Here is a 27569-nt window from a genome sequence, read left to right as displayed (position 1 = left end):
AGTATATAGTCTGTAGCACTGGTAAGATTAGAGTCTAGTTCACCTAATTTCATGCTCAGAGGACTGAGCTTCACCAAGGACTTATTACTCAGGCAAAATTGGGAGCAGAGCTTGATCAGTTAACAAATGAAGCCTTGGTCATAAAAAGAACGCAACTCTCTCTGAATTTTCCTCTATTCCTAGAGTAAGCTTTAAAAAAAAAAAAGTAGAGCTCATTGCTTATCAAAGCATTCAAGCTACCATAACTTGCTTAAACCCTTTCTGAAGATTGTTAAAATTTTGTAAGTTGTCAATTTGCTATTGACTTTACCTCTTCCCCAAACTGAAAGCCATCTAAACATGTAGTTGTGGAGACTTGTGATTTATCTGTTTAGTGCAGCTGCTAAAATTGCCTGGATTTAGATACCCAGTGGCTTAGCCGCTTTCATTCCTGTGTACATACCCACCAGAAATGCACACACACGTGTATCAAAATGAATGTGCAGAAACGTTCATAGAAACTTTATTCATAACAGTCATTAAGATGAAGCAATCCAAATGTCCAGTAGTTTTTTTTTTTAATTGGGGCACAGTTGCTTTACAATGTTGTGTTGATTTCTACTCTACAGCCAAGTGAATCAGCTATATGTATACATAATGTGGATAAATAAATTCTGGCTTATTCATGAAATAGAATAGTACGTAACAATGAAAAATGAACAAACTTCAGTTATATCCAACAGCATTAGTGTTTCTCACAAACCCAGAGTTTAGTGAAAGAAGCAGGGATAGCAAAGGATAAGTGCTGCATTTTCTACCTACATGAAGGGAATTAATGATAAAAATGAATGTGTTTTGTTAGAATTCACAATTATAGCTACCTTTGAGGAGGACAGAAATGAAATGCTTTGCAGGGGATTGCTGGCAATATTGTACTTCTTGACTAGGGTAATATAACAATTTTTCAAGTTGTTAAGCTTGAAATTAGTGAACTTTTATATATGCATGCCATATTTCAATAGAAACAATTTTAAAATGCTATTGAGGAATGTATAGTGATTATAGGTAATAAACATGACTTTTTATAATTACTAAAACAATTTTAATCATTAAGAGAGAGATCTTAATCATATGCTAAAATACTGACATGTATTATGAACAGTATGAAAAGGCAAAATGATAGGATACTGAAAGAGGAACTCCCCAGGTCAGTAGGTGCCCAATATGCTACTGGAGATCAGTGGAGAAATAATTCCAGAAAAGGATGAAGTGATGGAGCCAAAGCAAAAACAATACCCAGTTGTGGATGTGACTGGTGATAGATGTAAGGTCCAATGCTGTAAAGAGCAATATTGCATAAGAACCTGGAATGTTAGGTCCATGAATTAAGGTAAATTGGAAGTGGTCAAACAGGAGATGGCAAGAGTGAATGTTGACATTCTAGGAATCAGCGAACTAAGATGGACTGGAATGGGTGAATTTAACTCAGATGACCATGATATCTACTACTGTGGGCAGGATACCCTTAAAACAGATGGAGTAGCCATCATGGTCAACAAAGGAGTCCGAAATGCAGTACTTGGATGCGATCTCATAAATGCCAGAATGATCTCTGTTCATTTCCAAGGCAAACCATTCAATATCACAGTAATCCAAACCTATGCCCCAACCAGTAACGCTGAAGAAGCTGAAGTTGAATGGTTCTATGAAGACCTACAAGACCTTTTAGAACTAACACCCAAAAAAGATGTCCTTTTCATTATAGGGGACTGGAACGCAAAAGTAGGAAGTCAAGAAACACCTGGGGTAACAGGCAAATCTGGCCTTGGAATACGGAATGAAGCAGGGCAAAGGCTAATAGAGTTTTGCCAAGAAAATGCACTGGTCATAGCAAACACCCTCTTCCAATAACACAAGAGAAGGCTCTACACATGGACATCATCAGATGGTCATCACTGAAATCAGATTGATTATATTCTTTGCAGCCAAAGATGGAGAAGCTCTATACAGTCAAAAGAAACAAGACCGGGAGATGACTGTGTCTCAGATCATGAAATCTTTATTGCCAAATTCAGACTTAAATTGAAAAAAGGAAAATATTGGAAAACCACTAGACCATTCAGGTATGACCTAAATCAAATCCCTTATGATTATACAGTGGTCGTGAGAAATAGATTTAAGGGTCTAGATCTGATAGAGTGACTGAAGAACTATGGACAGAGGTTCATGACATTGTGCAGGACACAGGGATCAAGACCATCCCCATGGAAAAGAAATGCAAAAAAGCAAAATGGCTGTCTGGGGAGGCCTTACAAATAGCTGTGAAAAGAAGAGAAGTGAAAAGCAAAGGAGAAAAGGAAAGATATAAGCATCTGAATGCAGAGTTCCAAAGAATAGCAAGGAGAGATAAGAAAGCCTTCCTCAGTGATCAATGCAAAGAAATAGAGGAAAACAACAGAAAGGGAAGGCTAGAGATCTCTTCAAGAAAATTAGAGATACCAAGGGAACATTTCATGTAAAGATGGGTTCGATAAAGGACAGAAATGGTATGGACCTAACAGAAACAGAAGATATCAAGAAGAGGTGGCAAGAATACACAGAAGAACTGTACAAAAAAGATCTTCATGTCCCAGATAATCACGATTGTGTGATCTCTGACCTAGAGCCAGACATCCTGGAATGTGAAGTCAAGTAGGCCTTAGAAAGCTTCACTACGAACTAAGCTAATGGAGGTTATGGAATTCCAGTTGAGCTATTTCAAATCCTGAAAGATGATGCTGTGAAAGTGCTGCACTCAATATGCCAGCAAATTTGGAAAACTCAGCAGTGGCCAGAGGACTGGAAAAGGTCAGTTCTCATTCCAATCCCAAAGAAAGGCAATGCCAAAGAATGCTCAAACTGCTGCACAATTGCACTCATCTCACATGCTAGTAAAGTAATGCTCAAAATTCTCCAAGCCAGGCCTCAGCAATACATGAACTGTGAGCTTCCTGATGTTCAAGCTGGTTTTGGAAAAGGCAGAGGAACCAGAGATCAAATTGCCAACATCCGCTGGATCATGGATAAAGCAAGAGAGTTCCAGAAAAACATCTATTTCTGCTTTATTAACTATGCCAAAGCTTATGACTGTGTGGATCACTATAAACTGTGGGAAATTCTGAAAGAGATGGGAGTACCAGACCACCTGATCTGCCTCTTGAGAAATCTATATGCAGGTCAGGAAGCAACAGTTAGAATTGGACATGGAAGAACAGACTGGTTCCAAATAGGAAAAGGAGTCCATCAAGGCTGTATATTGTCACCCTGCTTATATAACTTATATGCAGAGCACATCATGAGAAATGCTGGACTGGAAGAAACACAAGCTGGAATCAAGATTGCCGGGAGAAATATCAGTAACCTCAGATATGCAGATGACACCACCCTTATGGCAAAAAGTGAAGAGGAACTCAAAAGCCTCGTGATGAAAGTGAAAGTGGAGAGTTAAAAAGTTGGCTGAAAGCTCAAGATTCAGAAAACGAAGATCATGGCATCCAGTCCCATCACTTCATGGGAAATAGATGGGGAAACAGTGGAAACAGAGTCAGATTTTATTTTTGGGGGCTCTAAAATCACTGCAGATGGTGACTGAAGCCATGAAATTAAAAGGCGCTTACTCCTTGGAAGGAAAGTTATGACCAACCTGGATAGCATCTTCAAAAGCAGAGACATTACTTTACCAACAAAGGTCCGTCTGGTCAAGGCTATGGTTTTTCCTGTGGTCATGTATGGATTTGAGAGTTGGACTGTGAAAGAAGGCTGAGCACCGAAGAATTGATGCTTTTGAACTGTGGTGCTGGAGAAGACTCTTGAGAGTCCCTTGGACTGCAAGGAGAAACAACCAGTCCATTCTGAAGGAGATCAGCTCTGGGATTTCTTTGGAAGGAATGATGCTAAAGCTGAAACTCCAGTACTTTGGCCACCTCATGTGAAGAGTTGACTCATTGGAAAAGACCTGATGCTGGGAGGGATCAGGGGCAGGAGGAGAAGGGGACGACAGAGGATGAGATGGCTGGATGGCATCACTGACTCAATGGGCGTGAGTCTGAGTGAATCTGGGAGTTGGTGATGGACAGGGAGGCCTGGCGTGCCTCAATTCATGGGGTCGCAAAGACTCAGACCCGACTGTGCGACTGAACTGAGGGAATAATAACAAGACAGCATTATTTTTTAATGAGAGAGTTGTAGAATTCACATAATGATGTTTAAATGTAATATTAAGCAATATAGACTGCTGCAACATCTTTTCAGCTAAATAGTGCAACATATGCTGAGAAGTTATATGTTACTTTTTCTCTAAAATTCTTGAAGCTATTTTAGGCTTTATGTATTGAACTTTATTAAATCATTCTTCTTATCTAAGATTCAATAGGAATATTTTTCAAAAGTTGTTGAAAACCCAGAAGAGACTCAGTTAGTAAAATATACAGACTATAATAAATAAGAGGATATGCATAGCACTAGCTGGGCACACTGCTGAATTGTTTGCAGTAATTCAGGAATCTCTATACTCCATAACTGCCTCAACACAACTTGGGGTGAGCTCAGATTATAGCCTTGACCCTCAAAGAAGAATCATTCAGTGGCAGAGGGATCCTTAAGTTCAGCCTTATCTGGGTATCAACCAACCAAGTGAAAATAACTGATGTTGAGTCTGATTGCTCAAATTTTCTGTTCTAGGTTGAACAGCACAAGACAGAAACTAAGCTATTTGATTTTCAGGATGTATTGGCACAAAGAATCCCTCATTTCCTATTGATGTCTGGCTTTGAAAAGAATTTGGGGGCAAAAGATGCCATAACTTTTAAATCTATGTGTTGATGCTGCACAAATGCATCTCAAAGAGGACAGATGGGAAAGGTTAACCTTAATTTATATTAATTCATGTAGTTTTCAAGAAGTAGAAAGACCTTGAAATATATCAGGACATAATTCACCTTGAAATCTAATACAAACTTCAGTCCCACAACACCTTTCTCAGAGGACTAGAGAATGAAATTCTCTTTTAGATCAAACTAATCCTACTATTGTGAACTGGATGCTTCACTGAGTACTCTTTTTTGAAAGAAACACAAAAAAAACAGGTTTAGGATGGTATCACCACTAGGTGGAACAGATCTCCCAATCCATGTACTTCTGAAGTAATACTCCACATTGAATGTTCCACTTTTTTAGAATCGAAGTCCAACTCTAATATTTAATCACCTGTTTTGATGTCACCAGTTATATTCTCCCACCAAATTAGATAACTCCTCTGAATCTCAATCACTGTTTTGTTTTAATCTCTAAAATGTATTTACTTAGAAGAGTGATTTCCAAACTCGCTGATTATTAGAATCACAGGGACTGAATTTTAAACTTAAAGATTTTTAGTCCAGAAATGAAAGCCCATGGTTACACTTGTAAAATCTGTCTAAGATTGGTAACTACCAGTCCATATTGTCCTTAAGATAGATTACAACTTTAAATGGCAATGATTTGTCAAAGGGCTTTCCAAGTGGCACCAGTGGTAAAAGAAAAAAAACTCACCTGCCAATGCAGAAAACATAAGAGACATGGGTTTGATCCCTGGGTGAGGAAGATCCCCTGGAGGAGGAATACAAAGTAACTGAATAAAGAAATAAGGAAAACAACCCACCCAGCATTCTTACCTGGAGAATCCAATGGACAGAGGAACCTGGAGGACTATAGTCCATAGGGTCACAGAGTCAGACATGACTGAAGCAACTTAGCACGCACACACAATTTGTCAAAATGCTGTCCAAAAATGAGGTGCCATTACTTTAGTGGTAAAGTATTTTGTTCTTTGGGTTCCTCTGTGAAATTCTCTTCCCAAATGCAAATATGCGACTCTGTAGGCATGTGTAAGAGGTGACCCACTATCTTATTACACTAATACATGACACTCCAATTTCAGATTTTTTTAAAAAAGGAAAGTCAGAGAAAGAGATGGCAGCACAAAAATTTCCCGACATTTTCTCTGAATGTCACTCACCTCTTGTATTCTTCAATTTTATTTTCTCTGATCTTATCATATTGGTCCCTTGTTTTTATTAATTAATTAGCTGTTGATTTATAATATTATATGACTTTCAAGTGTACAACATAGTAAATCAATATTTTTATAACTTATAGCCCATTTAAAGTTATCTTAAAATATTGGTCATATTCCTTATGTTGTATAATATATCATTATAGCTTATTTATTTTATACATAGTCATTTGTACCTCATCATCTCCTATCCCTATATTGCCCCACCTCCCTTCCCTCTTTCCACAGACAACTGCTGGTTTGTCCTCTACATCTTTGAGTCAGTTTTGTTATATTTATTCATGTGCAATATTTTTTAGACTCCACATATAATTGATAATACAGTATTTCTCTTTCTCTGACTTATTTCACTTAGCATAATATGCTCCAGGTCCATCTATGGTGTTGCAAATGGCAAGTTTTTATGACGGAATAATAGCCACTGTACATATATGCCACATCTTCTTCGTTCATTCATCTGTTGAAGCACACTTCGGTTGCTTCCATATCTCGTCTATAGTAAATAATGCTACATTGAACATTGGGGTGCATGTATCTTTTTGAATTAGTCTTTTTGTTTTTGCCTGATACATACCCAGAAGTGTAATTGGTGAATCATATGGTAATTCTATTTTCAGTTTTTTATGGGGTCTCCATACTGTTTTCCATAGTGACTGCACCAATGTATATTTCCACAAAGAGTGTACTAAGGTTCTTTTTTCTCCACATCCTCGCTAACATTTGTAACTTGTCCTTATTTTGGTAATAGCCATTCTGACAGGTGTGGGGTAATATCTCACTGTGATTTTGGCTTGCTTTTCTCTGATGATTGGCAACGTTGGGCATCTTTTCATGTGCCTCTTGGCCACCTATATATCTTCTTTGAAAAAATATCTGTTCAGTTCTCTTGTCCATTTTTATTTCGGTGGTGTGTTTTGTTGATATTGAGTTGTATGAGCTGTTTATATATTTTGGATATTAACCCCTTACTGATCATATAATTTGCAAATATTTTCTCCCATTCAGTGGATTTTCTTTCATTTTGTTCATGGCTGTCTTTACTGTGCAAAAGCTCTTGATCTTAATTAGGTGCCATTTGTTTATTTCTGTTCTTTTCACTTTTGCCTTAAGAGACAGACTCAAAAAAATTATTGCTTCAATTTATGTAAAAGAATGTTTTGCCTGTGTTTTTCCCAGGAGTTTTAGATTTTACATTTATGTCTTTAATCCACTTTTAGTTTATTTTTGTATATGGAATTAGAGAATGTTCTAATGTCATTCTTTTACATGCAACAGTCCAGGTTTCCCAGTACCTCTTATTGAAGAGACCATCTTTTCTTTATCTTACAATCTTGCCTCCTTTGTTGTAGATTAATTGACCATAAGTGTTTGGGTTTATTCCTCGGTTTTCTATTCTGTTCCATCAATCTACTGTCAGTTTTTGTGCCAATACCATACTGTAGCTGACTTTTTGATTGCTATAGCTTTATAGTATTGTCTGAAGTCAAGAAGCATGATACCTCCAGCTTTGTTCTGTTTTCTGAACATTGCTTTGACTATTTGGGGTTTTCTGCACTTTCAAATCAGAGAAGGCAATGGCACCCCACTCCAGTACTCCTGCCTGGAAAATCCCATGGGTGGAGGAGCCTGGTAGGCTGCGGCCCATGGGGTCACTGGGAGTCGGACACGACTGAGCGACTTCACTTTCACTTTTCACTTTCATGCATTGGAGAAGGAAATGGCAACCCACTCCAGTGTTCTTGCCTGGAGAGTCCCAGTGACGGTGAAGCCTGGTGGGCTCCCATGTATAGGGTCACACAGAGTCGGACACGACTGAAGCGATTTAGCAGCAGCAGCAGCAGCACTTTCAAATAAATTTCAGGATTGCTTGTTCTAGTTTGGTGAAAAATATCATGAGTATTTTGATAGTAATGGCATTAAATCTGTAGATTGCTTTAAGTAGCGTAGACGTTCTAACATTACTTCTAATCCATGACTAAAGAATATCTTTCCAATTCTTGGTATCATCTTCAATTTCCTTTACCAATATTTTCTAGATTTTAGAGTATAAGTCTTTTACCTCCTTGGCTAAATTTATTCCTAGGTATTTTATTATGTTTGATGTTATTTCAAACAAGATTTTTTTTTATCTTCCTGATAATTTATTATTAGTATATAAAAAAGCAACAGATTTCTGTATATTGATCTTGTACCCTGCAACTTTACTGAATTCATTTGGGGTCCCTTGATTTTAAAGGGCATTTCAGTCAAATGTCTAATCCAAATGTCGTAAAGAACACATTCATCTTTTTTCCCACTTATGCAATCTCCTGTCTTTCATTTTAATAATTACTATTAAAGCTATGTTTTTACAAAGAAATTTAGAAATAGGTGGGGAGAATTTTGTTCCATAGCAAACAGTAGGACTTATAAAGTATGATCATCCTAAATTAAACCTCAGAAATCTCTTTCTGAAAACTCTCATGATAGGAAGACTGGGAGAAAAAGGAAATAAAATTTTATGGTAAAAGAAATTTGTAAGCCAAGTATGCAAGCACATTTTGAATATTTTAGTATACTGAAATAAAGCAACAAAAATATCAAAACAAGATAATATCCACACCAGCTTATGTATGTTTAATTAATAAGCATATATTAAGAATAGTTCCATATATTCATTTTCACTAGATTTCTACAAAATTTCTCCTTTTGAACCTTTAATAAATACTCATAAATTATGGATAGTATGAATATTAAAGTGCATATATCCCATGCCTCTCTGTTTAAATTTTAATTTCTTTATGATTTTAGCAGAGTTGTTGACTGTCATCTCTTTGGTCTCAGTTACCAAGTATTTTCTATGTACTTACTAATTATTTTCCAACTTCATAGTTACCCCTTTGCTCAACTGAACAAATGCAATAGACTCCCAACTGGTTGATTTAAGGTTTTTCCATAAGAACTTTCAGTGGTCTTTGAATATATCTGAAATCTTCACTGTAGCATATAACATAATTGCATAAAGATGGAGAAGAAATCTTACAAATAACAATTTTAGAGTACCTAATTAAAACTTAACTTTTGGTTGTATAAAATAACAATAAACATATAATACTCCAAGAAGATACATTTCCCACTGTCTTATAAAGAATAACATTCTAAAGTCAAGAGTAGATGTAGGAATTTATTAGATCAGATATCTCCTGATAAAAAGAACAGTAACAATAAAACACAAAGAGTGAGTATGCATGCTCAGTCCAGTCTGACTCTTTGCGACCCCATGGACTGTAGCCCGCCAGATTCCTCTGTTCATAGGATTCTCCAGGCAAAAATAGTGGAGTGGGTTGCCATGCCCTGCTCCAGGGGATCTTCCCTACCCAGGGATTGAACTAGCATCTCCTGCATTGGCAAGGGGTTCTTTACCACTTGTGCCACCTAGGAAGCCCAACTTATCTTTAGCTATCTTTATTTGTTCAAACACATGATCTATGGATATGTGATACATGATAAAGGTATACTACAGGGAGACGTAAGTTCATTTTATGTGCCAACTTGGTTAGATTATGGTACCAGATTGTTTGATCAAATACTTAATATATTGCTTTGAAGGCATTATGTGGGTGTGGTTAATATTTATAACCAGTAGACTTTAAATAAAGGGGATTACCCCCCAATAATGTGGCAGACCTCATCCAATCAGTTGAAGGTCTCAAGAGCAAAAACAGGAGTTTGCAGTTTTGGAAACTGGAAACTGTAGAGAAGAAAGAGTTCTGCCTCAAGACTGTAACATAGAAATCTTGCCTGAGTTTTCAGTCTGCTGGCTTCCCCTATAAATTTCAGACTTGCATGAACCAATAGCATGAACCAATTAGCAAATCTCTCACTCTGACTGTGTGTACATCCTATTGTTTCTGTTTCTCTGGAGCACCCTGACTAATACACTAAGTAAAACCTCCAAGACAGATTTCTCTTTGATTTCCTTAGTTATCTGAAGAAGGCAGAAACCTACAACCGAACTTTACTTTTCCCTGTTAAGGTATAGAGCAGAGCCTGCCTCAGTCCCTCACTCTGTGGCTTCCTTTAATTTCCCTGGGAGACCTGCCTGACCACTGGGACATGAAGGCTTACATCTCATTGACCAGGACTAGCTTCACGGCCCAATCAGGAGACTTACTTTTTTAATCTTAGGGGATAAGTGATATCTGAATCCACATTACAGCACTCTTCTCTACTAGTGGTTATAAATGATTGACATTCAGAAATTCATTTAAGGTAAGTAAAGTAGAAAGTTTACTTTTGCCTAGTAGATCCACCTGGGATCTGAGCAATCCAGGTAGCTAAGATGCTAGAAATGATAGACAATATTAATAATGTATATCAACATTTCTATCTCTCACTATTGATTTTAGCTTTTGATTAAGAGAAATATTTCCTGAGCCCTTTTAAAGTAATATATATTTGGTAAATACCAGGTCTTGCACAGCCAAAGCCAAGTGAAATAGAGGAGTCTTAATTGTCTAACTGGGGTGTCTGCAGTAACAGAAATCACCTTTCTAATTTGGCTGAACATTTCCGGCCATGGTTTGTGAGGAACAAAATATAAATATGTCCAAATTAAATCATTAAGGAGTGATTGTTTATCAGTCTGTTAGTAGAAATTAGATCTAAAATAATTTTGTTTCTTACATATCTGAACTTGAAGCAATATTTCATGGTGACGAGTATTAGATCTGAAGCTCCATTCCCTGGATTCAAATTCTGGCTTCACATTAGCTATATATCTTTGGCACTCCTTAAGTTCTTCCTGCCTCAGTCTGTCCATCCATAAACTGGCTTGATACTATTAAAATTTACCTCCCATGTTGGTTGTATGGATACAGCACATTAAATGGTACCTGGAACACAGTAAGCACTTAAAGTAACTGTTATTATTAGATACTACCTGATACTTACTAGTTCTTTTCATCAAACAACTGCATTCAGCAGTCAGTTAGCAATTGGATGGGCAACAATCCAGACCTAAGCTTGAGTCCTAGATCTACAAAGAAAGTCAGGTGACCTTGTCAAGCTACCACCTATATTTTCCTGGCCTAGGAAGTGGACCTAACACTGGCCATACCTATATCATTATGAAAATCAAGTGTGATTATATTTACTGAATGTAAATGATAAAATCCTATGCAGTTGTGAAGGCCTGCTATCTATTCACTTAATCAGTTATCTTCAAAATAGTTAAAATTACTTCTGCAATTTATGTTCCACAACTATGTGCCAAAGAAATGTATTTTTTAAAGTAAATACCCAAGGTTATTTTTGAGTATCAGTTCAGTTCAGTCACTCAGTTGTGCCCAATTCTTTGCAACCCCATGGACTGCAGCATGCCAGACTTCCCTGTCCATCACCAACTCCTGGAGTTTACTCAAACTCATGTCCATTGAGTCGGTGGTGCCATCCAACCATCTCATCCTCTGTTGTCCCCTTCTCCTCTCGCCTTCAATCTTTCCCAGCATCAGGGTCTTTTCCAATGAGTCAGTTCTTCACATCAGGTGGCCAAAGTATTGGAGTTTCAGCTTCAGCATCAGTCCTTCCAATAAATATTCAGGACTGATTTCCTTTAGGATGGGCTGGTTGGTGTATATAAGGGTCCATTTCCCTTACTTATGGAGAAAAGGAAACTTGTCAACCAACACAGTAGTGAAACAATTATTTAAGCAAAGCTGGATTTCTCCGTTGTTCCCTCTTATTCTGCCACTTTCACATTTTTTTTTCCCCATTGTTGATGCCAGTGAGCTCCAGGAACAAATTTGTCGAATGTCCCTTCCCTGCTTCACGGCTTGTCAGTTTCTCTCCTCTGCACTTGCCTGGGTGTTTTTTGCTGTCCTTCGTACCCTCTTTGGGCTGAGTCTACATCAGATTAAGACAAGAGGGAATCTACACAGAGAATAATGAACATCGATCTTCCCGTTTAGCCCCCAAATGCCTACCACAGTGGAATAACTTAACATTTGGTGTAAGAAAATCTAACAGTCACACTAAAAACAACATCAAACTGTGTTTTTATAGAACTATTTCTTCAGCCATTTGAATGCTGTTCTCTTTCACAGACTTTTAAACTAAAATCACACCATGGTTTTACTGCTTTGAACTCCATATATTTTTTTTCTGAAAAGAGAATAACAATATAAACATTTTAAAGTTATAGGGGCTTTATATTAAAACACAGTTGGGTAAACAACTACACAGCTATATTGTAACACTTTGGTGTATTCCTCTACTTTCTTTCACTATCAAAGTGATACAAGAATTTTACTATCAAATTGATAGGACAGTTAGAATAATTTGAAATATCCAGACAACTACTTGTAGATTTCCCTACTGTTCCTTCACTTGGTCTAGCTAAGGTTTCTTAAGGACATTTTTGCTAATCTACCATATCCTAGTTGCCAAAAGCCTCTCATAGCCCTGATAGAGTCTCCAGTGCTTAACAATTAAACATAAGCAATTCTATCAAAAATAAGCTACTGAACTTGATTTCAAAATATGTGAAATGATTGGACAATGTCTAGAGGCTCTATCTGATGGAATGTATGTCTCTCTAGTCCTCTGGTTAAATAGCCTTTCCTCTTACACTTTACAAGCCCTATTATGGCCCCATTCATCAAGTTCACTCATAATGTCTTCAGTGTTTGCTATTTGCTGTTCTTTTCTTCCCCATCTCTCCATCTGCAGAAAGTATAGCTCTCTTGAAGACTTAGATCAGAGATGAATTCTTCCATAAAGCCTTTCCTGATTGTCTAGTAGGAATGAATATTTCCCTCCTTTAATTTTCAATTTCTTAGCCTATTTAGTGCAAATTGCTGTACACAACCTTTACTACTAAAGCTGATTACAAATTATCTTAGGCCAAGGGCTTTGCCCATCTTGTTCTTGTTCAGTCACTAAGTTGTGTCTGAATCTGTGACCCCGAGGACTATAGCCCACCAGGCTTCCCTGTCCTTCACTTTCTCTGGGAGTTTGCTCAGATTCATATCCATCTAGTCAGTGATGTTATCTAACCATCTCATCCTCTGCTGCCCTCCTCTTCTCCTTGTCATCCAGTACATCCCCTACTACAATGCCTTGCAGGTAGTTCGTTGTTATAATAATAAGTGTGTGTAGGAATATTTTAACCAAAGAAATTTATCAAGTAAAATGGCACCTAGATGAAAGAATTGTATTAAAGGGAGATGATAATTGGTTTCCAGTGATGAAAACTGAAGGAAAGTTCCATCGAAGTAATACTAAGAGACAAAAATATGTACAAAGACGAGAAAGAAAACTAACGTTCACAGAGCATTACGTTGTTTTCCTGTGGCTTCTATAACAAATTACAAGAAACTTGGTGGCTTTAATAAAATAAAAATTTACTGTTTCACAATTCTGGGCCTGGGATTCCAAAATCCTCTTCTCTGGGTTTATATCAAGCTATTGGCCGTGCTGTACTCCCTTCAGAGTACAGCAGAGATTAATTCCTAGCCTCTTCCAGTTTCTGATAGCTGCTGACATTCCTTGGATTATGGCCACATCCCTCCAATCTGTCTCCTTGGTTTCATTACTTTGTCCTCTTCTGTTTTTGTTTTTTCCTCTTTCCTTCACTTTTTTATTTTTTAAATAAGGGCATTTGCAGTTGCATTTTGTACACACAGACAAATAATCTTCCCAGATCAAGAATCTCAAGCTACAAAGATCCTTTTTCCATAAATGCTAACATTTAAAGTTTTGGTGGATTAGAACTCTATACCTTTGGGGCCTTTATTCAGCCTACTACAAATACCAACCAGATATATTTCAATGTGTGATTTTAGTAAATCTTCACAGCCGTCTGTGAAGAAGTTATGGCTGTTCCAGTTTATAGGCTAGACCATTGAAATCCAAGAGATTGGGTGACTTACCCAAAGGTGCATTCAGTAAGTGGTTGATTATTTGATTTAAACCTAACTGTGTGGTTCCAGATTGATTTTGTTTTTCTGTTATATCCTAGCAATAAATGCACAGTAGCTTCTTAATAAATGTTTGTTGACATAAAAGAAAACTTTCATTGAGATTATGAAGTTTGCTGTTTTATCATTTTGTCACTATTTCTTTTTTTATTTTTAAGTTTTTGTCACCATTTCTAAAAGCTCATTGATTTTAAAAACATCTTTATACATCAGATGTCTCTTCAGAAGCTCTTTCCTAAAATGAGTGCAGTGTTATCTCCCAATGGATTACTACTGAGAATTGGAGGTAGTTTTGTCAATGCAATCCAATATCAGGGCTGTGAAGATTTCATGTAGATTTCATCTTTTAAAAAGAAAAAAAAAATTGAAAATCTGAGAAGGTGAAAATAAACACCGAAGTCATTATCTACAAAATCTGAAACCATCCATCCTCAATTCCATCAAAGATTGTTGAGAATCAGCTATTTTATCACTATGAAATAATGAGGTTTCTGTAAGTACTGAGCATAAGGTTAAAATTTATTCCAACAGTTTTATATATTCTCCCTGATTCCCCCGAAGTCCTAGATAGATGCCTGTGAAGTTATATAAGATAGATGCCTGGGCTCTGATACTTAACTTTACGCTTTACAGTGAGTTTAAAAACAGAAACTCATGTGGTAAAATTATTCTTGAAAATTCAGGAAGCACCACTAGGTCATTTCCACTCTACTAGTTCATGCTACCTAAAAAGAAGATACTGGTTTTCTTAACCCACTAAGGCATGTATTAGTTTTCTCTTTCTGATATAACCAATTAGCACAAATATATTAATAACAGCTTGAAACAATGCCCATTTATTATCTCAGAGGTCTGTAAGTCAGAGGTCTAGGGACATGGCTCAGCTGGCTCTCTGATTTCAAAAGGCCAAAACTATTGGCAGGACTGCATTCCTTTCTGGAGACTGGAGGTGAATTTTCTTCCAAGCTTATTCAGAATGCTGGTAGAATTCAGTTCCTTCTTGTTGCAGGACTGAAGTTCTTGTTTTTGTGCTATTGACTGGGGGTTGCCCATGGCTTCTAGAGGTTGCCTAAATTTCTTAGCTCATAACCCGCCCCCTTCCTCTACCTTCAAAGACAGCAATGGTGGGCAGAGTCTTTCTTAGGCTGTAAATGTCTCCCATCTCCCTTTTTGCCTCATGGCTCCTCTTATGTCTTATATCACATCTTTTGACTGACATTTCTACCTTCCTTTTCTTTTTTAAAGGGCCATATGATTATATTAGGTCCACCAGGATAAGCTTCCTATCTTGAGGGAGAGTGAATCATAACCACACAATCACTTCACAGAAGTAACTAGACTAGTGTTTAATGGATTAACCAGGGGACAGGAACATTGGAAGGATATTTTTAGAATTATTTCTAAAATAGGTGTACAGTCGCAATGAAAGAGTACTTTTAGTATTAATTCTACATTTCTAGCTTTTATAGATTAGATTGCTCAGAAAGGGCATATAATACCAGAAATAAGGAAATATTAATAGCTGTCTATTTCCCTCAATACACAATAATTGAAGGTTCAGACACATGCAGTCACATTTTCATCTCTCATATGAATACTGATAGTGAGCAAAGGTTAGACACAATCTTAAAGAAATTAATTTCCCTACATGTGTTACTTTTATCATGATAGAAAATGTTATTATCACTCAAAAATATGATACAATTTACACCATAACATATTGTCTTAATGTGAATGCTGTCATAGAATAAGGGTAGCTTTTCCTTTCTCCAGGGGATCTTCCCAATCCAGGGATCAAACCCAAGTCTTCCACACTGCAGGTGGATTTTTTACCAGCTGAGCCACCGGGGAAGCCTAAGAATACTGGCGTGGATAGCCTATCCCTTCTCCAGCAGATCTTCCCAACCCAGGAATCAAATCAGGGTCTCCTGCATTACAGGCAGATTCTTCACCTGCTGAGCTACCAGGGAAGCCATAGAATAAGAGTGCATGTGATATGAGAACAAAACTTTTCAAGAGCAGGTGAATTTTCTCACCATGCAATTTCCCCTTCAGTTAGTTGGAAACTGGGATTCAGATAATGAGGAAGTGCTAGGGGATGACTGAGCCACAAGATGGAGGGAGCCTGGGTCACTGGCTCTTCACGTGGAGAAGGCCTCCTGCCAGTCAGGAACGCCCGCTCTGGATAGTTGTGTGAGCTAGAAATACACTTCTGTTGTGTTTAGGCCTTTGTACATTTTGGATACATTTTTTACCCAGCAGCTGGTATCACCCACCCTTATATATCCTGCATTTAGTCTACCCTAGAATTCACAGCATAAACTACACTGCAAACTCTCCAGTCCTTGACTCTTTAAATCACATAAATCCTTATCACTCTCAAAATTTTCTCAAGGATATCATTTATGTTGTAAAAATGAAGAGTATATTCTGAAACTTAAAGCTAAGAATTTGAAACAAATACTAAAATTTTTTGTGCATTATTTCCACTGGAGCAAAATACTTTAACCTCATTTTTTCCAAGTTTTAGTAATGAAAGAGTTGTAGCACAAAGGGCAAAATTTAAAGTAGTGTAATAAATACATGGACAGAAATTCTGAAATATTATTCTTTTGTACAAGGTCAACTAAATAGTTCAGGATTCCCTTGGCATAAAATTAAACTCAAGATTAAGGAAAAGCAAACAGGTCTTTTTCATGGAGAGAGTCTACGTTTAGAAGTTGATTATGATATGGAGTTTAAACATGCTGACAGTTATAATGCTGTCCTTCTAAAAAAGGAAAGAACTTTCTGAGGACCCAGTAAATAAGGTCTGTGAGTGCTAGTGCCTATGATCATGGATCCATGCTGATTTTAAGACTTACACACCCAGGTACTTCTTTCTTTAAAATTTCTCATTTGAACAGAAGGCTTTGAGTAAGATATGGGAATTAGGAGGAGATAATCTGAAGCTGACACATGTATGACAGAGTTATAAAAAGTAAAAACAAGGTGAAAAGACACCTCAGATGGGAGAAAATAATAGCAAATGGAACAACTGATGAAGCATTAATTTCCAAAATATACAAGAAGCTCAATGCCAGAAAAAACAAACAGCCCAGTCCAAAAGGGGACAGAAGACCTAAACAGACATTTCTCCAAAAAACACATACAGATGACTAATAAACATGAAAAGATGCTCAACATCGCTCATTATTAGAGAAATGCAAATCAAAACTACAATTAGGTATCACCTCGCACTGGTCAGAATGGTCATCATCAATAAATATACAAACAGTAAATGCTGGAGAGGGTGTAGACAAAAGGAAACCCCCTTGCATTGTTGGTGGGAATGTAAACTGATACACTATGGAGAAGCCACTATGGAGAAGAGTGTGGATATTTCCTTAAAAAACTAGGAATAGAGCTACCATATAATGTAACACTCCCATTACTGGGCATATACCTTGAAAACCATAATTTTAAAAAATGTACCCCAATGTTCATTGCAGCACTATTTACAATAGCTAGGACCCGGAAGCAACCTTAGATGTCCACTGACAGATAAATGGATAAAGAAGTTGTGGTACATATATACAATGGACTATTACCCATAAAAAGGAATGGTACATGGGGCTGCAAAAAGTTGGACACAACAGACGAAGGAAAAGGAAACATTATTACATTACCTAAAGTATAAGGGTTTTCAGAAAGCCAAATATTTCACTAAGAAAAAAGAGCAAATATAATTTGTAACCATCAGATCAGATCAGATCAGTCGCTCAGGCATGTCCAACTCTTTGGGACTCCATGAATCGCAGCATGCCAGGCCTCCCTGTCCATCACCAACTGCCGGGGTTCACTCAGACTCACGTCCAGCGAGTCAGTGATGCCATCCAGCCATCTCATCCTCTGTCATCCCCTTCTCCTCTTGCCCCCAATCCCTCCCAGCATCAGACTCTTTTCCAATGAGTCAACTCTTCGAATGAGGTGGCCAAAGTACTGGAGTTTCAGCTTTAGCATCATTCCTTTCAAAGAAATCCCAGGGCTGATCTCCTTCAGAATGGACTGGTTGGATCTCCTTGCAGTCCAAGGGACTCTCTAGAGTCTTCTCCAACACCACACTTTAAAAGCATCAATTTTTCAGCGCTCAGCCTTCTTCACAGTCGAACTCTCATATCCATACATGACCACAGGAAAAACCATAGCCTTGACTAGATGGACCTTTTTTGGCAAAGTAATGTCTCTGCTTTTGAATATGCTATCTAGGTTGGTTATAACATTCCTTCCAAGGAGTAAGCGTCTTTTAATTTCATGGGTGCAGTCACCATCTGTAGTGATTTTGGAGCCCAGAAAAATAAAAACCTGACACTGTTTCCACTGTTTCCCCATCTATTTCCCATGAAGTGATGGGACCAGACCCCATGATCTTCGTTTTCTGAATGTTGAGCTTTAAGCCAACTTTTTCACTCTCCTCTTTCACTTTCATCAAGAGGCTTTTTAGTTCCTCTTCACTTTCTGCCATAAGGGTGGTGTCATCTGCATATCTGAGGTTATTGATATTTCTCTCGGCAATCTTGATTCCAGCTTGTGTTTCTTCCAGTCCAGCATTTCTCATGATGTACTCTGCATATAAGTTAAATAAACAGGGTGACAATATACAGCCTTGACATACTCCTTTTCCTATTTGGAACCAGTCTGTTTTTCCATGTCCAGTTCTAACTGTTGCTTCCTGACCTGCATACAAATTTCTCAAGAGGCAGGTCAAGGGATCTGGTATTCCCATCTCTTTCAGAATTTTCCACAGTTTATTGTGATCCACACATTCAAAGGCTTTGGCATAGTCAATAAAGCAGAAATAGATGTTTTTCTGGAACTCTCTTGCTTTTTCCATGATCCAGCAGATGTTGACAATTTGATCTCTGGTTCCTCTGCCTTTTCTAAAACCAGCTTGAACATCAGGAAGTTCACGGTTCACGTATTGCTAAAGTCTGGCTTGGAGAATTTTGAGCATTACTTTACTAGCATGTGAGATGAGTGCAATTGTGCGGTAGTTTGAGCATTCTTTGGCATTGCCTTTCTTTGGGATTGGAATGAAAACTGACCCTTTCCAGTCCTGCGGCCACTGCTGAGTTTTCCAAATTTGCTGGCATATTGAGTGCAGTACTTTCACAGCATCATCTTTCAGGATTTGAAATAGCTCAACTGGAATTCTATCACCTCCACTAGCTTTATTTGTAGTGATGCTTTCTAAGGCCCACTTGACTTCACAGTCCAGGATGTCTGGCTCTAGGTGAGTGATCACACCATCGTGATTATCTGGGTTGTGAAGATCTTTTTTGTACAATTCTTCTGTGTATTCTTGCCATCTCTTCTTAATATCATCTGCTTCTGTTAGGTCCATACCATTTCTGTCCTTTATCGAGCCCATCTTTGCATGAAATATTCCTTTGGTATCTCTGATTTTTTGAAGAGATCCCTAGTCTTTCCCATTCTCTTGTTTTCCTCTATTTCTTTGCATTGATCGCTGAGGAAGGCTTTCTTATCTCTCCTTGCTATTCTTTGGAACTCCGCATTCAGATGTTTATATCTTTGCTTTTCTCCTTTGCTTTTTGCTTCTCTTCTTTTCACAGCTATTTGTAAGGCCTCCCCAGACAGCCATTTTGCTTTTTTGCATTTCTTTTCCATGGGGATGGTCTTGATCCCTGTCTCCTGTACAATGTCATGAACCTCATTCCATAGTTCATCAGGCACTCTATCTATCAGATCTAGGCCCTTAAATCTATTTCTCACTTCCACTGTATAATCATAAAGGATTTGATTTAGGTCATGCCTGAATGGTCTAGTGGTTTTCCCTACTTTCTTCAATTTCAGTCTGAATTTGGAAATAAGGAGTTCATGGTCTGAGCCACAGTTAGCTCCTGGTCTTGTTTTTGCTGACTGTATTGAGCTTCTCCATCTTTGGCTGCAAAGAATATAATCAATCTGATTTCGGTGTTGACTATCTGGTGATGTCCATGTATAGAGTCTTCTCTTGTGCTGTTGGAAGAGTGTGTTTGTTATGACCAGTGCATTTTCTTGGCCAAACTCTATTAGTCTTTGCCCTTCTTCATTCCGCATTCCAAGGCCAAATTTGCCTGTTACTCCAGGTGTTTCTGGACTTCTTACTTTTGCATTCCAGTCACCTATAATGCAAAGGATATCTTTTTTGGGTGTTAGTTCTAAAAGGTCTTGTAGGTCTTCATAGAACCGTTCAACTTCAGCTTCTTCAGCATTACTGGTTGGGGCATAGACTTGGTTTACTGTGATATTAAATGGTTTGCCTTGGAAACGAACAGAGATCATTCTGTCATTTTTGAGATTGCATCCAAGTAATGCATTTCAGACTCTTTTGTTGACCATGTTGTCTACTCCATTTCTTCTGAGGGATTCCTGCCCTCAGTAGTAGATATAATGGTCATCTGAGTTAAATTCACCCATTCCAGTCCATTTCAGTTCGCTGATTCCTAGAATGTCGACAGTCACTTTTGGCACCTCCTGTTTGACCACTTTCAATTTGCCTTGATTCATGGACCTGACATTCCAGGTTCCTATGCAATATTGCTCTTTACAGCATCGGACCTTGCTTCTATCACCAGTCACATCCACAACTGGGTATTGTTTTTGCTTTGGCTCGATCCCTTCATTCTTTCTGGAGTTATTTCTCCACTGATCTCCAGTAGCATATTGGGCACCTACTGACCTGGGGAGTTTCTCTTTCAGTATCCTATCATTTTGCCGTTTCATACTGTTCATGACCACATTCTGTCAGATCTCTCCACCATGACCCACCCATCTTGGGTTGCCCCACAGGCATGGCTTAGTTTCATTGAGTTAGACAGGACTGTGGTCCTAGTGTGATTAGATTGACTAGTTTTCTGTTTTTTGTAACCATAGTGACAGCTTAATTTAAACATGGTCTTTTATATGTTATATTCTGACATGATTATTTACAAAATCACATCATTGATTTTTCTAAGAAGACAATGAACAATTGTGTAAGCAAAGGAAAATTGCATTATGTTCACATGACACTGAGTTACATTTAGTTATAGGGAGACTAATGAAGGTGGGTGAGAACTCAGATCCAAATCATTACTCAGAATGTTCATTAGGAAAACAGATAGTCTTAGAATTACATTATTAATTCACTTCATTTTAAATAAAATTTATTCAAGTCATTTAACAATATTTATTGTTGTACCAGAAACAATAGTGATAATTACAGGTACAGGAGGCATTTTGGAGAAATAAGACATCCTAAGTCTGCTCTCATACAGTGCTGTGCTGTGCTTAGTTGCTCAGTCATCTTCGACTCTTTGTGACCTCCATGAACTGTACCCTACCAGGCTCCTCTGTCCATGGGGATTCTCCAGGCAGGAATAATGGAGTGCCCTTCTCCAGGGATCTTCCCAACCCAAGTCTCCCACATTGAAGGCAGATTCTTTACTGTTTGAGCCACCAGGAAAGCCCATGAACACTGGGGTCAGTAGCCTATCCCTTCTCCAGGGAATCTTCTCAACCCAGGAATTGAACCAGGGTCTCCTGCATTGCAGGTGGATTATTTACCAGCTGAGCTACCAGGAAAGACTTGCTCTCACACTACTTACTTTCTAATGAAGAGAGACAAGAAAGAAAGCAAAGAAGAGAAAGAAAGGAGGGAGGAAGAGTTAACAAGTAATTGTCAAATGTTGATGGAATTAATTGATGAACAATAATAACAGAGAAGAAGTACACAGATGAAAACCAATGAACATATCCTCAATAGATCTTCCTGGTTTTAATCAAGGAAATAAAACCACTATGTGCATGATGCAATCAAAAATCCAAAATTGGGAAACTAAGGGTTTACGAAGAGGAGCTAGAAGATTTTTTAGCAGTCATTATAAATCATTAGGCAGTTCTCCTGAAGTGCAGGCACAGGAGGACAAGTCAAAGCTTAAGGCTATCTGGAAACAAGGACCATCAAGTTGCTGGAGTGGGCTGCAGTGTTGGTGTAGAAGTGACTCCTCAGTTACTGTCCTTGTGAGTTCATAGTCAAGCATGTGGTGGGCCTGGAAAGCTGTGGTTCAGGAGGGTCAATGGTCAGGAAGAAGAGAAGAATTCAGAGTAGAGAAGAGTGAGGATACGCTGGGAGCCATCAGCACCTCTGCATCTATTTCTCTGCCTCCACCTATGATGATCTTCAGAGAGTGACGGCTATTGCTTCACTAATCCAGATCTGATGCAAATTCTCTTGCGGCCAGCTCCAAGTTGGGACCAAATAGGGAAGAGGATTCTGAGACATGCAGTCCCTAGCCAAGATGGCATAATTCAGACTCTCCCATTAGGACTTTTGGAGAATACAATTTCAATTTAAGCTATGTGGTGTCTAGAATTCCTATTTATAATGTGTCATTTCAAGATAAGCTTAAAAGCAAAAATAATTACTTTTGGAAATGAACTTAAAATCAAAGTCAGCAAATACAAAACTATAAAGTCATAAAATCACTTTCAAGTCTCCTTTTGATGATTTTGTAGGTTGCTGCTTATCACCTACTGCTTTGCGCTTTGCAAATATCTTTTCAAGTGGTGGCAATTTGACAGAGGATTTTTTCCTCACTTTTCTGAAAAAGGTAAATGAAGTATAGTGGCTCTTGCAACATTCATGGTGAAGTAAACCCCCAAAAGATGCTAAGATGCTAGTCTGGTGACTGCTCTATTCACTAGTCTCTGCAGTGAGCACAATTTTCTCTGATGTAGGAAGTCAGGACAGATATCAAAGGATGAGACCAATTGATCTCCAAGAGTAGTATGTACTCTCATTCCTTAATTGCATGGAATAGATCCATATAATTGAGATCATCTTTGCTGAGAATGTCAAGGACTGGCAACCACACCCAAAACTCTGGAAACATTCATAGCATGAAAATAATTCATTGCACACTTCAAACTGAAAGAGTGGGCTTTTGCATGATTTAATAAATGCAATTTGTGGATGTTTCAATACAAATTCACTCTATTTTAACAATTCTCCTGGAGCCTCAATATTGCTTCCATTCTCTAATTATTAATAACCAGAGTAAAACATGAGTCATCTATTGTGTTTAGACATCCACTGTAAATAAAACAAAGGGATTTGAATTAGAGAGATATTTGATATTGAAGACAAAGTCTTAAAGCTGATTTGTAGTTAAAGTGAAATTTTTACATTTTCAAATCTAATATGATCAGAATCTTGTAAGATAATGTTCATACCAATGGAATACTTTAAATTGACTACTGTTATAAAATTGAAATGGAAAAATATAGTTTCTCCTTCTAAAGAATTACTACCTTAAGGTCAGGCTAAATGTATTTTTTTCCTCTACATCTATTAAGTAGATTTAGACTGCATCATTAAAATGAAAGAAACCTCTATATATTATTTTTAGAGACTGATGGAAAAATGCTTTAAGAAGAAGTAAATTACATATCAAAGAAATGAATTTTACTATAATAAAAATGCAGAATTTCAAGTAAAAGGATATTTCAGCAAAAGTGCTAGTTAGGTTCTTACTGGTATATTCTTTGATTAACAGTTGAAACAGTTGGAAATCACTATTCATTATGTTAGTGTTTAAAAAAATACCTCTACAGGACATTGGCAGTGATACTCTCTGGCGTAAAAATAACCTACACAACGGTTGTCTTTGTCATAAAATACTTATTAAGAAAATGTGTACTTAGAAAAGTTCAATATGGAAGTGACTGCACCAGAAAAAAGAAAGTTGTCAATAACCAAGTTTGATCTGCTATTTTTGTAGGCAGTGTTTGACCTCACCAGTGAGGGTCTATTTCACAGTGACATGACAATGAAGAGGTCTTCATTAATACCAAAGAACACTAAGCTAAATCAAAACATTAAGTAACTTTTTAAAAAGTTCATTAGATGTACTTTTTTCATCCATAAAAATGAACTAATTCTTACTTAATTCTAAGAGTTGTGAAGATTAAATGTGATAATCCATGAGGAAATATCTATAATCTATTGACACATGGTATATGTAAACTAAATGCTTATTTTCTTCCTTTTTTCCTTGAGATTTACTTTTTAGGGCACAATTTACAAAGTCAGTTTTCTTGCTTCAAAGGATTCATTCAAGTATAAAAAGGACCAAGGGAACACGGAGAACAAATATCACATGGTCTTAACATGCAACATGTTATTTGCATTTCACAGAATAGGAAAGAATGTCATTATTGAGACTGGTGTTTTCTACTAACTTATACCAGTATGCCAACACCTAAAATTATATGGCCAAATAGAGACCTATAATCTGCTTATCCGAACGTCATTTCCATGTGTCTTATCCTCTTCTCTACAACTTCTAAACAAGGCAGCCTTAACATTCCACTCAGCTTGACTAAACTTTAAGCAAGTTTCTTTCTGACTGTAGGCCCCTGACTTTTCTTTTCTTGGAGCATTTACTTTAGAAATTTGCTATTGCAAATTCTTCGTGTGTGTGTGTGTGTGTGTGTGTGCTCGGTCCTGTCTGACTCTTTGCGATCCCATGGTCTGTAGCCCACCAGGTTCCTCTGTTCATGGAAGTTTCCAGGCAGGAATACTGGAGTGGGTTGCCATTTCCTATTCCAAGGGATGTTCCCAACCCAGGGATCGAACCCTTGTCTCTTGTATCTCCTGCATTGGCAGGGGGATTCTTTACCACTAATGTCACCTGGGAAGCCTCTTTGAGACGTAGACAAACCAGCCTTTTACTGGTTTCACAACATAAGAATGTCTTTCTCAAGGACCTAGGTGCCATCTCTGAAATTATCAGGAAAGACAGTACCCATATCTCCCAGTGGGAGGTATAGTAACCTAACTTGGAAAGTACCCATTAGCAAAGTACCTATTAGTCTTAACCACAAAGGAAAACACCTGCAAACTCAGGAATGACTCAATGGACTAGACACATCCCATTGACCAAAGACATTCCCCAATGTCCTCCAGTACTTTTCCACTAGCTCACCGTAGCTCTTTTTGTTTCGGTGGAGTTGAATTCAGTCTCTCTCCATCACTTCAAGTCTTGAATAAAATTTTTCTCTCTGTTCAACACTGTCTAGTACAATTTTTCCTTGACAATTCCCTTCCTACCAAGTAAGTTCTGTAGTTCATCATTAAAATAACACCCTTGCCGATATCTTTAACTCCTTGTCTTTCTTGTCTGCAAGCCCCAAATCTGTATAATCAGCCTCTTCAATGCTTTGGTTGGAGAAAAATGAACAGCCAGCTGACTCACTTCACTTCCTGCCTGCTGACTTCAAGTCCTAGAACAACATCATTTCACCCCTTTGCTTGCGCACACCTCCTTACCACATTCATTTTTCATCAGATGACATCATTTCCTCTTCAACTAGAAAATAGAAACCACCGAATAAAACCTCCACCAGCTTCCACCATCTAACAACTTGCATCTGGGACTTTATACTCTGCCTTCCCTACTGTTGTAGTTGATAAGCTGGCTGTTCCTAGATCTCAGGCAATGCTTTCACCGTCTCCCAGAAATCAGTCTCCTCCATATTTATTCAACAAAACAGCTGTAGAAACTCTCTCCAGCTCAGCCCTTCATTACCAGTTTTCACAACTCTACTCAATCAGGCCCATCATTATGAAATGTAGATATTCTTATTTTAAAATAATAATTCTAAATCCCCTTCCAGATACTGATATTTATTTGTTTCCCTTTTCATCAAGTCTTGGGAAGGTGTTTTGAAGTTCTTTCTTCCCATTCTCTTTATTCAGGCTTTGGGCTTCCATTGTAGCTCAGTCGGTAAAGAATCTGCCTGCAGTACAGGAGACCCAGGTTTGATCCCTGGGTTAGGAAGATCCCCTGGAGAAGGAAATGGCAACCCACTCCAGTATCCTTGCCTGGAAAATCTCATGGACACAGGAGCCTGGTGGAATGCAGTCCATGGGGTCGCAAAGAGTTGGGCATGACTGAGTGACTAACACTTACTTATTCAGGCTTTAGCTCTCACCTAGCAAAATTGTTTTTTTCTAGGCCATGAATAAACTTTAAATCCAATTCTAAGTGCTCAATTTATTTGACTTACCAGCAGTACTTGGCATAATCAATATTTCCCACACTTTCCTCAGGTGGCTTAGAACACCAAACTGTTTAATTTTCCTTTTAAATAACCGACCCATCTCTCCCAGCATTCTTTACTGGTTCTTTCCGTCTTTATACTCTCTAGGTTGTGTGACTGGAGGTTTAATTCTCTCTTTCTTAATTGAACTTACTCCCAGGGGATCTCATTCATTTTAATAGTATTAAATGCCATCTAGAGGAAACAATGCCTTCATTTTTAATCTCCAGCTCAAACTTGTCCTCTGAATTTTAGTATTTATCGAACTACTTACCAGGCATTCTCATTTGGCTATCTAATGGAAATCTCAAGCATTACATGCCTAAACCCACACTCCTGATTTTCATCCCAAACCTGCAATTTCAGGATCTTTACAGCCTCTCTGTCAATGTCAGCCCTTCATTTGCTAGACAATGAAGGGTGTGGGTGGGATGTGAAAAATCACCTTGATTCCTGTTATTCTTTGTCTCACAGAGTGATGCTTTACAAATGGAAGATATTAAAGCTTTGTACAAAATACACCAATAGCTTCCTGTCCTATAGACAGTGAAAGCCAAAGGCCTCACAATGGCCTCTAAGGCTTCACCTGGTCGAGTCTCTCAGTTACCTCCCTGAGATCGTCTTCTACTGCTCTCTACTCTATGTGCACTAACCCTAGCTGCCCCTTAAATATGGCACACATTCTCCTGCCTCAGAATGTTTAGGGTTGTATTTATTTTGTGTGAATACTCCTCTTGCTGATTTCATGGCCCACTTTCTCATCATCACTACTCCCCTGACCATCCTATTTCAAACTGCACCCTTCCATCACTCTGTGGAATTCTTCTTACCATCCGATATAATTCACATTGCTCTATCTGTGTATTTATTATCTTTTATCTTAGTTTAACATAAGCCTTGTGAAAATAGAGATTTTTTTTTTCTCTTGGTACCTGGAAAAGGGGCACCTAAATATTTAAGAAGAAAGGGAGGGAAGCGAGAAAGAAGGAAATTAATTTTAATTCTATAATAGGTATTCAGAATCAGTCATCTAGGTAGTAAATAGCTTCTTAGTCTTTTTAAAATTTTCTTTTTAAAAGTTCATTGCATATTTGTCAGCTCTTAGAACTCAGGTAAGAGAGAAGATAGGACCCTAGCTTGAATATGAAATTTGCAGGAGATATAAAATCATGCATCCTCTTTCTCCCACTTAATGCTGCCCTTAAATTGGATGTGATCTCAAATTCCCATCCCGTCACATCCTATATAACTGTTAGAAAGGGTTCTATTCCTAGAAATTATATGAATACATTATCTTCCTCTCTTAAAACTCTTAACCACTAAGAGAACATTAGCCCAGCTGGTCAGGTTGAGTTTATTGCAAGACCTAATTCTTGGTCGTCTCCCTTGGTCTGCTCCTCAGTTTGATGATTCTA

At 37.9% G+C, this 27569-nt stretch overlaps 1 long non-coding RNA gene across 1 annotated transcript in view; it reads right to left on the bottom strand.

Annotated features, from left to right (window-relative positions):
- Positions 1-26227, bottom strand: part of LOC129659973 (uncharacterized) — a 56262-nt gene extending 30035 nt beyond the window's left edge. The window contains exons 1-2 of the long non-coding RNA XR_008718267.1: positions 26122-26227; positions 25382-25421 (exon numbers count right to left, since the gene is read on the bottom strand). This is a non-coding gene — a long non-coding RNA (uncharacterized LOC129659973). The remainder of the gene's footprint in view (positions 1-25381; positions 25422-26121) is intronic.
- Positions 26228-27569: the final 1342 nt, after the last annotated feature.

Source organism: Bubalus kerabau, chromosome 9, assembly GCF_029407905.1.
Source record: "Bubalus kerabau isolate K-KA32 ecotype Philippines breed swamp buffalo chromosome 9, PCC_UOA_SB_1v2, whole genome shotgun sequence".
Classification (NCBI taxonomy): domain Eukaryota; kingdom Metazoa; phylum Chordata; class Mammalia; order Artiodactyla; family Bovidae; genus Bubalus; species Bubalus kerabau.
Note: the sequence above shows the minus strand (reverse complement) of the source record. Positions and strands in the feature narration are given on the sequence as shown.